Below are 14305 nucleotides of genomic sequence, written 5' to 3' on the forward strand. Positions count from 1 at the left end.
AAAGGAAATAACAAAAAAGCATAACAGGTCTCCTTTAAAACAACATATTGTGGCCGGGAGGAAAGTTAAAGATGCACTTATATGATAATTTACAGTCAATGTGCCTTAAGAGGACCATACAATGATCACATAGAGTGAAGCACGTTCTTGTTGAATTGAGTTGAAAACTGGCCTGCTGACGTCAGTAACCAAAGGATTAAATTATCTAATAACATAATAAATTATAGTACAACTGGTGGGCATGAATAACCCCACATCCGTGCTCCTCCACATGACTTGTTACATATTACTGCAAATAAACATGAAAGACCTTGGAAATAGTAGTTTCATGAAACAATAACACCTACAGTAGCTTTTTCCTGGATCTTTCAACCGTATTGCATTTCATCTTCATCAGTTTGCTCAGTTGTCATGGAGATGGATCTGTTGCCGTGCAAGCTCAGTTACTGTTATGACTTCATCCATTTTTACTTCAAGGGCTCCTCATCCTTTTTGAAAAACTCATAGCAGCTACTGAGCTTGCTTGTAAATGGATCCATCTTCATAAAATACAGTGAGCTCTAGTCACTGATGAAGACCATGTGATACAAATCCGGAAAAAAACGCCAATAGTGTTGAACAGAGACCATAACACATCACAGCAAGTGTCACAGCATTACTTTCTGATGCATCACCTGATGTTTTTTTTTCGCGGCAGTTATAGTGACAGATGACCGGTGGTTTTAACATCGTTGGAAACATTTGGGATACGTAAAAACACAACTCAACCATACTCTGATATATAACTAAGGTCTATTCGTTTTCAGACAAAAATGTTATATATATCTTTAAAAACATAACAATGACACATAATTTAAAGCCTCACGTAAATAGGAGATGTGTCTGTATGGGTAAATTGGATGTAACACAACACCACAACATACCCAAAACTTTTCTCTTTTGACAACACAGACTGATGCTGAATTTGACTCCATGTTTAAGGCCGCATGATCTTTACATCATAAATCAGTGTGCATACCACTCATTCATGCTTATCTGCCCATCATTTGATTGAAACTCATTTCGTTGGCATATTTTAGACTCGAGGGCTTAAATACAGTCGACATGTGTTGAAATATGACTAGTTATGCAGTTGTGTACCACCCAAAGGTGCCATTTATCTCAACCTGTGCCACGCCTCTCTCACTCCACAGCTTCCCTTTGAGCTGTATCAGATCTGGGTGTTTTTTTTCCTCCAGCTACTCCGTACTGTTTTTATTACTACGGGGATTTTTGTGATATGCTGCCAATTTCTCCAGAACAAGTGTTGCCTCACCTGCTGGCCTCATTTTACACACAGAATACCACCTACTCAGCTCTGATGAAATCACATTGATAATACAGAGTAGAGCACAGCATGCATCACAAAAGGCCTATTCACATGTCATTGTCTTTTGTTGTGCATACTACTGCAACCCCTACTTATAAGTTGATGATCTCAAAGCAATAAAAAAAACAGTAGACAACCAGTCTTATTGTTGCAGCTGAGAAAGAGAAAGTGAGTAAACATCTTAGTACGAGTGTTCTTTGAATGAATGTAATTACCCATCACCTCCTCCACATAGCGTGACAGAGTGTATTGACATTAGCCTGCAGGAATGCTCTGATGAAACAACACGCTGTCTTATCAAAAAATGATCCCGGCGCTCTGCTGCATGGCCGATGATAAAAGCGCTGCAACTCGTAAATTAAAGGAGCTTCTTTGCGACAGGCTGAGACAATGTGCCCTAATTTTAATATATATTAGTGCTTCTTGCTTGTTTATGAGAACTGCAGAGGGTTTGTTGAGGTTCTTGGTTCTATTTCCTCTGTAAGTGAATAAGAACACGGTGCACGCATGGACGCTCATAACCTCTTCCCCTCTCCACATCAAAAGACGACGCTACCTTGTGACTCAGTAGACTGTTAAATGTTTTCATGAGTGCAACGCTAATTAAAGTAACTGATAGCCGCAACCCTTTAGTCGTTCGCTTTGCCTTGAGGCTGGGAGTCACATCATGGTTAACTGCCACAAAACTTCAATGGGCCTGTTTGTCGACGTGAAAGTGAATACTGTACCTACTACAAAAGCAAAAGCTTGATGGTGGTTAAACGAGCAAGTGGTTTTCACTGGGCTTGCACGATATCGAACGTTAGCGTGCAGAGGAAGGTGTGGCACTTTTTCAGGGACATTTGATCCGGGATTTGGTACATGATCCATGCAAACATTAATTCAAGGTAGCAGTGGTGTCATTAAATTACAGTGACATACGTGCATAGGTAGGTGATGACTTTTGACAGTCAGCCAGTTGCTAGTGGCACACAGTGACAGTACACATTCTGCCTGGGGAGCTCCAAACACTTCAAAGTGTCCTTGCTAGTTAAAGTGGCAGTCCTGTGATTTGGTACAGCACTTCCATAATGTTGGGAGACTCACAAGAAACGTATAAAAGTAAATCAGTCAAAGTTGGAGCACAAGAGGCCGAAATAAGATGACTTTTAATCCCAGAGCCAACATCGTTTGGAAGGCAGAGCCACAGAAAACACTATTCAAATGTTTTAATTGTTCAGCTGGGTTTTACTTTTGTTTTAAATTATTCTGAAGGCATTCATCAAGGTTGAAACCTACCACTTTATGGCGATAAATTTAGAAATGTTCAAATCCAGAGTGGCTTTAATTGTCATTATTTCTTATATTCCCTTTATTTTCTCGTGTTGTCCAATGAGGGCTGTGTTAATTTACTTTCCGTTCTTCATTTTCTTCAAGTTGGCACAGATTGAATTGAGAGTTATTAATGTTTTTCTTTATTTAATGAATTATTAATACTTACAATCCTTTTCAGATCTCTGCATCCTTATCAGAGGCTGTCACAGGTTAGAAGCATTGTCATTCGCACTGATGCAAATTCTCTACACTGCACAGGTACCAAACACAGCTTCAACTGAGCTCTGAATCATGGATCACAGATCTCCACTGGTGGTCTAAAATCCTGATCCTGAGCTGCGGGGAAAGTTTTGAAACTTGAGAAAGAGAAACGTAATTTGATCCTCAAAGTTTTCCAGCAGCTTATCAGGTCAAGAGCTTGTGTGAAAGACGTATACAGGAATGTTGATCAGAATTGATAAAATATTCAGTTTGCAAAGCAGCACAGAGAGGAGAGGAAAAGCACGAGCTGTTTGTTGTGTCTGCAGTGTACTGCCCTCTAAATGTTTTTGCTGTGAGATGAGCCTGTTTTGACTTGACCGCAGTATAATCAGTCAGTCATATGTCAAAGGGAGTAGAGAGGGAAAGTGCTTAAATTGAAACCCTTTCTCTCATTTGTTATATAATCTAAAAGGCATCTTGGGACGATCTCTGAAAAGCTCTTTTGCTGTAACTTCATGCGAGTTTTGCAAAATCCTCATTAAAAGAAAAAGATTTACAGGTGTAGTTAAGACTTTTGGCAGCCACTGAGGAAAATGTCACTTTCTATTTCCTCCGTTCCTCCCATGTTTTCTCCTTTTCTCATTCACTGCTTTCCCAGGTCGGATCTAACCGTGGAGAAATCCTCCCAGCATGTGCTGAGGTAAAAGGGCACTGTGTGTGTGTGTGTGTGTGTGTGTGTGTGTGTGTGTGTGTGTGTGTGTGTGTGTGTGTGTGTGTGTGTGTGCATGTGTGTGTGTGTGTGCAGCAGGAAGCCGTGGATGATCCATGGCCTAGTTTCATGGGAACCTGGGCAAAATACAAAACACATGTTGTGGAATAAATTCTAACTGCAGTACTACCTGTTTTACTACCTTACTGTCCATTAATCTGTTCTTCATAGAGTACTTCCAGCTTGTCTCACAGTTGTTTCACCAATCTAAACATGCTCACATGTTTAGAGTGTAGGATTCACCGCCAAAGTCTAAGTAAACACGTGCATTTATCTTCTGTCGCACCACGGATTAGACTGTGGCGTTGGTCAGGGCAATGAGTCAGCCGCACAAGCCTTTTTCCCTGCTGACCAGACAACAGCGAAGCCCAGACCTGTTTCATGTGAGCAAACACGCATCCAGACAAAGCCCCGCTTGTGGAAGAGGCAGTTAAATCATGAGGGATGTCCCATTCTCCCTTGACTCCCACATTCAAGAATGCCCGGCTCCTTGTGTGAGTGCTGGACTGTGAGGACACAAGCTAGATTTACTGAAGACAGTTACATCCCTGACAAGAATGGCAAGAAGTCAAAGGTCAGACGCGAGAGTTGACCCTAAATTCTGGTGCTGCATTTTTGTGTCAGTGACGACTTTGTGGCAGACGAAACAAAGAGTGGTGTTTGATGGTGCAAATCTGGGCACAAAAACAACTGTTTTTCTCTTCTTTCTCTTTTAAAAAAAACACATCCACCATGGCAGTGACTGGCAAGTAACTGCCTCTGGTAATGAACTCCCACCTCTCGCCTTTCCTGGAACATCCTTCTTAATGGTTCTGGTCTTAGTTGTGAGAATAACCCAATCCAAAAACTCACAAGTTGCTTTAACAGCTACATTTTTTTTTACAAGGGAGGAAGACCTCACGCATTCAGCCACAGGACTCTGAGACACCTGCACTACATCCTGATAAAACAGGTCTTAAACTTAATGGTGCTGTAAAGTGCTATCAGCAGAATATGACTCATTTAAGAGAGAAAGGGAAAAAAGAAATAGTCAATTCATTGTAATGCCATCAACAGCATCAACGTATAAATGGAGGGATTATTCTAGAAAGATTTTTTTCAGGGGGCTCCACTATATGCACATGTTGATATTTGGTAAATAAAGAAAATTACTTAAATGCCACATAATAATTATTATTATGTATTTTAGGGTATCTGGGTTTTTTTTTACGTTTTCATACAATATAAGTCTTTCAGATTTTTGTAATATTTTAATGTTGATTAACCATGTAAAAGGTATGTTAAAAATGTATATAAAGTAGCTAGCTCTCCTCCCATCTGTCTGGCCCCCCTAGTGGCAACAAGGCCCTAGGCGTGATAAATGGTACATGGTAGTGGCATCACCAACAGCTGACGTGCAACACCCACACTCCTCCATTTGTCAGAAAGTGTGTTACATCACCGTCCTCACCCTCCTTTTTCACATGCAGGTGAAATAAAAGGCACAAACCATGCGAGGACACGTTCACGAAATCACTGCCCATGCAGCGCTTACATTGATCACACGCTTTACGGTGTGTTTGTAATTTGACTTACACATTTGTGTGCATCATCCATCATAATATCACATGTCAACCTGACTCCCTACAGTCTGATCTCCAGGTCACAGCAGTTTGAACTATCAAAGGCAACATTGGCTTAAGTAAATATTGAACTTATCTGATTTCCAAAGAGCTGTGTACACAGAGGCTGTCGCAGCTCGAGTATCCCTTTCCTGAATACCAGCATCGCTTAGTCGGTTTTCTCAGCTTTCTCAGTTGCCTCATGCAGGCTAGACCCCTATATTAGTTACTTTTAGTGATGTGTGTTGTCTGAGAGTGGTTTTACAAAGCCTGCACGGTCTCTTCGTTTGTATTTGTCCTGAAATGTGTCCTTTTTTTCATCAGTATTACGCAAGAGGCTGAACTTTATACAGATTTTGTACTTTGTGGCTGCAAAGGTCATTTGTGCTTTGGCAACAAGATGGACATAACAAATGTCCGCCTAATTTAATTTCCTTTTGATCAAACTGGATTTCTTTTCTGCCTGTCACATACAGTATGTTTGCATGCATATTTATTTTCTCGGAGAGAAATAAGAGCAGATTGGAGCTCAGTGGTTTAAAGTGAATATTAGAAGCATGCAAACAACAAAAAATTGAGACATGGAAGGATATTTGTTTTCCACAAGTTGTCACAGCTGTTGTGAAACTTCGGGGCACATTTTCTTCCACTTAAACTTTGCACAACAAAATACTGTAAAACGCTGCAGTCACAGTCCCTGTGGTTGTTTCTCCATGCTTAAACATTCTGTACACGTTGAAGCAGCGGCAATTATCCTATATTTACTATTTAAAGTTAGTTTAATGAAACTCTGCACACATAAAAAGCGAAAGCATCACTGTCATAAAAGATAGGCTTAATGTCTGCCCTCATTTACAGTTTACAGCCTTCCAAAAACAGACATTTTACTGGTTCGCTGTTTTTCTGGGAAGAGGCAGTTAAATTAATAGTTCCCCCAGTGGACTAGAGCAACAGAGAACCAGACAAGAATGAAAGATTCAGCAACATAGTCGGGTCCATAATTACAAATATGTTGCGTAGTAATTAATAGTCTCATGGGGTGCTGATTGGCTGAGTTTTGTATTTTTGTTGATCTGATTCATTTGTTCCAGACACATACCCTCAGTATGTCAGGAGAGAAGCAGTGAGCCCAGTCTGGCAGCTGACAGTCGGAAAAGCTAATCCCAGTGCATGAAAGAGGCCTGATAATTCACTGAGGGAGAGGCCCGCATCAGTTTGTTTACAGCGTGATAATCTGAAGCAGGCATCTTGATTGTGTGCTGGCAGAACATCAGCGGCCATGCCGTGACTGCCGGGCCACACGGCAATTACACTGGCCTCTTATCTGTGTGAATAGCAGGCCTAATGACAGATGGACATATTGAGTATGGGTACAAAAAAAGGGCCGCCGACAGAAAGTGCCCTTAAAGTCTTCCCTCGGTAATCTCAGTCCGGAGTGGAATTGGGTTACGGTTTGCTTTAAGTGATGTTAATCACTATGAAAAGATTATTTTCTGAGCTTTCCATTTATATATTGGTGATTAAAAACTGCTCTTTGATATTGTCCCAGCATGTAGTCCGGTCATTGGATGGCTTGTCACACAGGTTAAAATTATAGCTTTGGGAATGCCTCTATTAGCTCGTCAGATACAGCCGATTTGGTCACTGACCCTAAACTCCAAACTATGATGCTTTACTAACGCTATGAGAGCGGTGAGAGCTGAAGGGAACTGTCTTTGTACACATAAACACAATCAGCAGTCAGATCCTCTTGTTTCTGTTGTTCTCTCTCAGTTTATGTCAAGCCCGTGTTGTGTCACGTTGGCAGTCAGAGCTCCCTTTAAACTAAAAGCGACTCTAAGAGACTCAGAGTCGCTCACAGCACACGATGTGAGTTCAGTTCTGTTGGCTCAAACTGGCTGACTCCTTTTCTTCTCCATTATTTGGAAGAACGACTTTCACCTCACCTCACCTCAGAGCAAGGGGCTTCACCGTGAGGCAGAAGATGGCTCTACAACGAATCTTGAAAATGCTTTTTGCAAAAGACCTTGAGCAAGAAAGCGATACTGACTCAGTATTTGTGTAATATTGGAATGATTATTGTATTGGATGTCAGCCTTTGCTTCTGGACAACGTCTGCAAATCATGTACACATTGAACTCTACTGTTCTTCTGTTCCTGTTTCTTTATGTCTTGGTGGGTTGAGGCTGGTTAGTGTTAGGAAAAGATCATGTCTTGGCTTAAAATACCTGGTTTTGTCACCACAAATATGACTGGAAAATTACCCAATTTTGTTGATGTAACCATCCGCCACCCCCGTCTCCACCTGATAAAGGAAGTCAGCTCATATACATGCAACATTGTATGAAACGGACTCTAGAAATCTTGATATGATACAAATGAAACCTACATCAATGATGACATTTTATTCTGGCGACTGGGCTGGGATATCAGACACCTGAGCAAACGATGACATACACTTGTTTATGACTTGTGGCAGCTCTCAAGGATGGTCACACTGTAAACCCAGTCATTGTCATACTGTAACCGATATTATAATAATAGATGCACTGCAGATTATTGTAACTACAGCTAGAGTCAGTGAAGCTGGTGTTTAGCAGAGCAGCATGTGAACAGAGTAAAATATGAGCAGGTCTTATCGGTATAAAAGGAGGTTTAACTGCTGTGTAAATCGTGTCTAGTGTTTCACCTCTGAGTGACTCCAAACAACCTTATTAAATAACCCCCTACAGAGAATTAGCAGTAATTTCTGCTTTAACCCAGTGAGTCTGATTAATTAAATACCGAGGAGATCTTCTCTGTATCCTGAACAGATGTTTTCTGAGTCATGTGCTTCCTCAGACTTTAATCAACTCCATCTGATGAAGGCAGACTTGTTGGAGATTGTTGGCCCGGTATCATCTACCTTGAAGCTCCTCGTATTCCCACCAACAATAGACTCAGACTGTAGCTTTAGTTTCTATTAAGGGCTCTTGGAGATGGATGTATTTATGTTTGTGAAAAGGTTTGCCAGGTGTTTACACACAGGCTGCATAAAAGCTTGCGCTCTAAAATTACTATGCGTGCCTACGGTGGATGCTCAAAGTATTTGTAAATGACTTTTCTAGAAAGAACGAGAGAGGTAGCTCCACCTCAGCTATTAGATCATAACAGGTCTGTCCTCCCATAATGGGGAAAGATAAATGATACGTTCCTACGCATGTGTTTAAAGTGGGATTGTCTTTCATCTCCTGCTGGGTCTCTGCCAGGAAAGATTCTCACTGTGGGGTTTCATGCGCCCAGCTATAAGCCCAAACATGTTTATTTGTTTTTACAATTCAAAAGAGCCCTCCTCTATCTCCTACTCTTTCTTTCCCCGTCTCTCTCTGTTATTAACTTTATGGGAATTTCCATGGAATTCTTTTGTAATGTAAGTGATTGTGTGGGACAAGGGAGTCATGTGTGGGGGTGTGATGCTTTCCTTGGAGAGGCAGGGGTTAAACGATCCCTCCTCTGTTATTTCACCATGTTTTTCCTTTGAACTCTGCCCCCACTAGTGATGACACGGAAACATCTGGATGCCACTCTCGCAGTGAGTAACAGTTAATGATGTACAATCACTAAACAGCATTCAAAAATGTGTGTACTTTGGATTATGTAAGCAATGATCATCAAGCAATAAAGCAAATGAGCTCGCTGGCAGACTCTCTTCTCTTCTCTTCTCTTCTCTTCTCTTCTCTTCTCTTCTCTTCTCTTCTCTTCTCTTCTCTTCTCTTCTCTCCTCTTCTCTTCTCTTCTTCGTGTTTTTATTCTCGTGTGCTTGAATAAGGACTAACAAGTGTCCAGTCTCCAGTGATGTGATCATGTCCTTACCTTAAGCAAAAGTGCCAATATAAATATATTTAGTCACATGTAAGTAGATGGCTGTTTTATTTATTAGAAAAATTGCATTGCCAAGAATGGCAACAACACAGATACAATATTTCATTTAAAGGTCATACTTAGCTAGTTGATTGTTGATTCCCACTCCCCGAGTTGGGAAGCGGTTCTTCCAAAGTGCGCGCAACATGGACGCCAAAAAAGTTTTGCATTTTATTGCTCCGAGCGATTAACAGTTGCAGCCTAAAATACCATACTACAGATTATATGTGAGCCAGTGGTAAATGCAATACATGACTCAGATTAAAGTTTTCCACCGTCAACCCAATGTTTACTCTCCCCCGCCATGTTTCAGCATCATATGACGTCAACTCTGCAAATGGTGTATCAAAATGTTCTCCGACTTTCAGAGGTGTTGGTCTGACTAGGAAGGGTGTTCACGTGAATATTCCCACTTGGAAGAAACTTTTTTTTTTCTGATTATTCCGAGACCACATGAAAGCACAGTCATTCCCAGATCGTCAAGTATTGATGCTTTGGGTTGGTAGGTGGGGCCAAACCTGGTGAAGTACAAGTATGACGTGGTAGTACTAAGTTGAGTACAAGCGCCTCTGATTTGTTCTTACCGTACTTGAGTAAATTCAACCACTGACTTACTTTTCATATACTATTAGGACTGTTAGTATTCCCTCTGTATTTTCTTCTAAAGCTCGTTTGGTTCCCCCTTGGTAAAAAATGTGCTCTCTATATATATAACTTGCTCTGCCTTTCCTGTAGTCCCCATCATCATCCAACTTTTCTCTTCCTTACCCTACTTTTCCTCCATGCGTGCCTGTGCTCCAAAAGGGTTACTCTGGCCCCAGAGCCCCACATGTGTAAGGGGATATCTCCTCAGTCGGCCTACAGCGGAGAGCTCACAGCGCCGCAGCGCTGCTCCGACACACTGTAGGAAAAGCAGTTAGAGGGAAGAAAAGAAGGGGAGCGAAGATATGAAAATATCATCAGAGCAGTGGAGAGCAGCTTGATTTCAGCTCCTGCAATCCTTATATAAATACTGTACACATTCTCAAACAGTGCACACGCACACACACACACACATACACACACAACAACACTTCTGGCATCTGTCTGGAGGAGGGATCAACTAGATCAACCACAGAGCTTGGCTCTCCCCCACTGCTGTCCTCGTTCTGCAGCCCTGCAGAGGTGAAACATCATCTGCTTGCTGGTTTTGGAGGCTTTCTGATTTCCTCTGAATACTCTGTTCAAGCAAACCATTACTGATGAAAATATTACGCCTTTTCAGGGAGTATTAAGGGTATTACAGCTTGGCTGCATGGGATGGCGATCAACCCGTAGTGCAAATATTGTCTTTCTGTATCTGGAGTTTTCATTCCCGACTATGAAAACAACTTCTTCCACTTGGGGAATATGCTCTTAATCCACCTTATTGCATTCTTTTAAAGTATGGCAAACACGATGAGATGCAGAAGAGTCACGCTTTCGGTTCAGTTCACTGGCAAGAATTGCTGTTTTGGTGGAAAGCTTCCATCTGGGTGGCACAAATCCCCTGTCAAACGCAACTGTTTTAAGCTAACCTTGTGCAAGTCCATGCACGTGCACACACATAAACACACACACGACTGGAATGCAGCATTAGCATCCAGGCTGTAGTCAGAGCCGAATACCTCTCAAATAAGCACAGTTGCCCCTCATCAAAGGGTGGAAATACTTTGCATTTCTAACGGTAAAAGTGGGAGTGCGTGTGTGAGTGTTTGCAGCAGCCGAGGACTGTTTGACAAATGAACTAAAATCCAACATTGCTATTTTCAGTGAATGTGCTGCTTTCTAGTTCTGGAAGGTTCACTGAGTTTAGTGTGATTCATCTGGGGTCTTTAAGAAGACATAAATGGATATCAGTCAAATGTGAAACACGCACTAAAGACTCTTTATCTACAACTTTATGTGATTGCTCTTTTAGGATGTCAATGAATCACAACTGGTTGCGTTATCTCACAACTGCAGGAGGATGTCAAGATTACCTGCGTCGAGATAAGGAATCTCCCGCAGCTGTTTGTCATTTGAGTGAAAAAGCAAACACATAGAGTGAGTCTGACCTGACAAGGCTGTGGCGTCTATTTCACAGGTTTTGCCTTCAGGAATGCAAACAGCTTCCCTCCATTTCACGTGGGGAATCAAGGAAATCAAATAAACAATGAAAGGAATATGATTTCTATTATCGCTTGACTTCAAGCAGATGTCATGCAAATATAATTCTCAGGGTGTTTGTATGATTTGGCCTCTTCTTAACAATAGACTGACTCAACTGATTTTACTCCTCTCAGGCCCTGTGTTTTATAAAAGCCTGGTGAGGTAAGGCCCTGACGTGGTTAACCATACACTGCTCATTGTGCTCCTGATTGCTGCAGGGCAGCACAATTGCTAGTTAATCATAAACACCCTCTGCACACTGTAGCTTGTGTCTGTCTTTGCTATTTGCCTGAGTCACTGCAGGCAAACAGCCTCACGGAGCTACTGCACTTTGGACCGCTGTGTTCGTGCGGATGCAGCTCGGAAGTTCAGAGCGGATCAATAACGACGATTTGCGATCTGGATTTAAATGTATTCTGAAAGACGTCACCCAAGCTTCAGCTATTTCAATACTCCAACTAAGATGTAGCCTGAGAATACTTGAGGACTAAACTCACATCACAATGGGGTGTGTTTGCCTGACCTCCAGTCTATCAGGGTCCGGGGCCCAGTTTGGTTTGCAGGGCCAAGCTAACAGTGTTTGCTCTGCTTTATAGCCTCTCTGTTTGTTTTCCCCTTCACTGGAGCGACCGCTTCTTGGTCTCAGCAGCACTCAAGCCTTGCCGCATTTGGGGTCACCGGCCCACCCAGAATGCAGCGCGTCAGCCCGTAGAGATAACACAACTGCTCAGGTGGTTTATTGCAGGGATGTCACCCTCCCTTTTTGCAACACACACAGCGGTAATCTCCCCTTTACTGCGGCTCTGAGATCTTCCTCTTCTCTCTGTTTGGCAGCTCTCACTTCAGGTCTGTCAAGCTTCCCCTTCAGGACATCATAAAATGAAGCAACGTTCGTCAGGAGAATAAAGGAGTCACTGTAGGTGTACCTTCAGCTGGAACCTGTTAATCAACCATATGTGTCATCAAAGGTAGTCATTACCTGATAGATTTATTTCAGAAGGCAAGTGAATTCATAAATAAAGAAAAGGGTGTCGGAGAGATGAGGTAGATAAACAACAAATATGAGCTCATGGAAGAAGATTGCACCTTCACTTATTTACAACCTTTGTTCTTAAAAGTTATAATTCACTTGCATAACATTAATATAACATCCTGCATCTTTGTTTTCCTCTCTCGACTGTAGGCGTTAGACGGATTTTCACAGTAACAGTCTTGGTTTCACACATCTGTGACGCAAAGAAGAGACAATAATGTCTGATAAGCCAAAGGGATGCTTTAGAAGAATGTATCTATCATAACACATTTATGACATAAACGCATTGCAGTTCTCATATTTATCATGATTTTGAAAGATTTGAAAGCTTAAAGGGACATTTCACCCCAAATCAAACCAAGTTTAGGAGATATTGTCTGTAGAGATGCCTTCTCCTGAAAAATGATGGAATTAGATGGCACCCAGCTCGTCTGTCTCTTTCCATAAATCATGACCCAGTTACTCAATATAATCCACAGATCTTGTTATGAGCAGTTTCATATAGGAAGTATTCTCTTTCTGTGGAGAAGGAAGTGTGCGTCTTCTCATGGACACGAGTAGATGCACACTTCCTTCTTTGCGGTGTTTCAGAGGAAAGTAGTTCCTACGTAATACTGCTGATAACAAGGTCCGGGGATTATCATGAGTAGCTGGTTCATGATTTATGGGAAAAGACACTGCTGTGACGTTTTTCAAGAAAAAATTTTTGATGCTTTTTTGAGCACCACAAGACGAGTGTCATCTGTCCCATTACATTCAGGAGGAGACATCTTTACGACAGTTTTAAGACCAAATATAGTGCGTATATGTGGTGTTTATTAAACTAAACCTGTTAAACAAGGGCAGAAAAACAGGGAACAGTAGAAAGCAGCAGACTATATACCTCAGCAGACTACATTCAGAGGATGTTAAAGCTTGTTGAAAGAGTCTTTATTAATAACATCTTCAGTCCGTCTTTCAAACTCAGTGCTGACTGGACAATGTTTGAGTGCTGCTTGAACGGAGAAGTATCAGCATGTCAGCAACTTCGCCCGACAAGGGATGAATATTATCGAGTCCACCCAAGTGTTGTGTTTCCATCATCGCTGATCGGAGCTGGAGCCGATAATCACCAGTGACGCTGGAGTGTTAGAGGGTTTTTAATCCAGTGTCTAAGGGCCGATATCTCCAAAACCTGACACCAAAACAATCTGGATAAGCAAAAACGTATCCAAAACATGTCAATTCAAGGTCTTTTCCAATGTTGAAAAGACGTCCAGTGGAGAGCCAGAATGAAAGACTTTTAGACGTCTTTTAAACGTTCACTTTTGATGTCGAAGTATCAAATTTAAAGTTTTTACAATGTCATTTTAGACACCTTTTCGACTTCAGTAACAGACGTCTAAAGAACTTCTCGTGGTTCAAAATGTAAGTTTATGTGATGGCTCAATTTTACTTCATGCAGCAAAAAGTACAGGGAGGACTTGAACCTCTGGTCTTAGACTTAGAATCCTGCCTGAGGCATGAGCTTCACCAGGAGAGCGATTCATCCTCTTTATGAAACATCATGTTTTGATCATCTGACCTGCATCAGGTAGTCTAATATTCTAAGGTTGGATGCTGGTAAAGTACCTACCTTGTGCAGGCTACCAAGGTTTAGGCTCAGGGTTCAAATCTAAACTTGAACTTTGAACCACTTGAAGTTCTTTAGATGTCTGTGACTGAAGCTGAAAAGAAAAAACTTAACTTAAAGTGACTACGAGGAACTTTTAAGTGTTAATGAAACAGTCTCGTAACTCCTCTGATGATTATAAATGACCTGAAAGAGTAAACCAGCCCATCAGCGAAAAGACTAAAGCTATTTTTGTATGGTTATTATTGGGTCCTGTGCTCGGGTCTGATCGCATATAAAATCACATATAAATACACGACCTCATCATGACCCATCCTGCGCTTTCGTCACTTTTAGT

This window comes from Pagrus pagrus (genome assembly GCF_965226575.1).
Source record: "Pagrus pagrus genome assembly, chromosome: 4".
NCBI lineage: Eukaryota > Metazoa > Chordata > Actinopteri > Spariformes > Sparidae > Pagrus > Pagrus pagrus.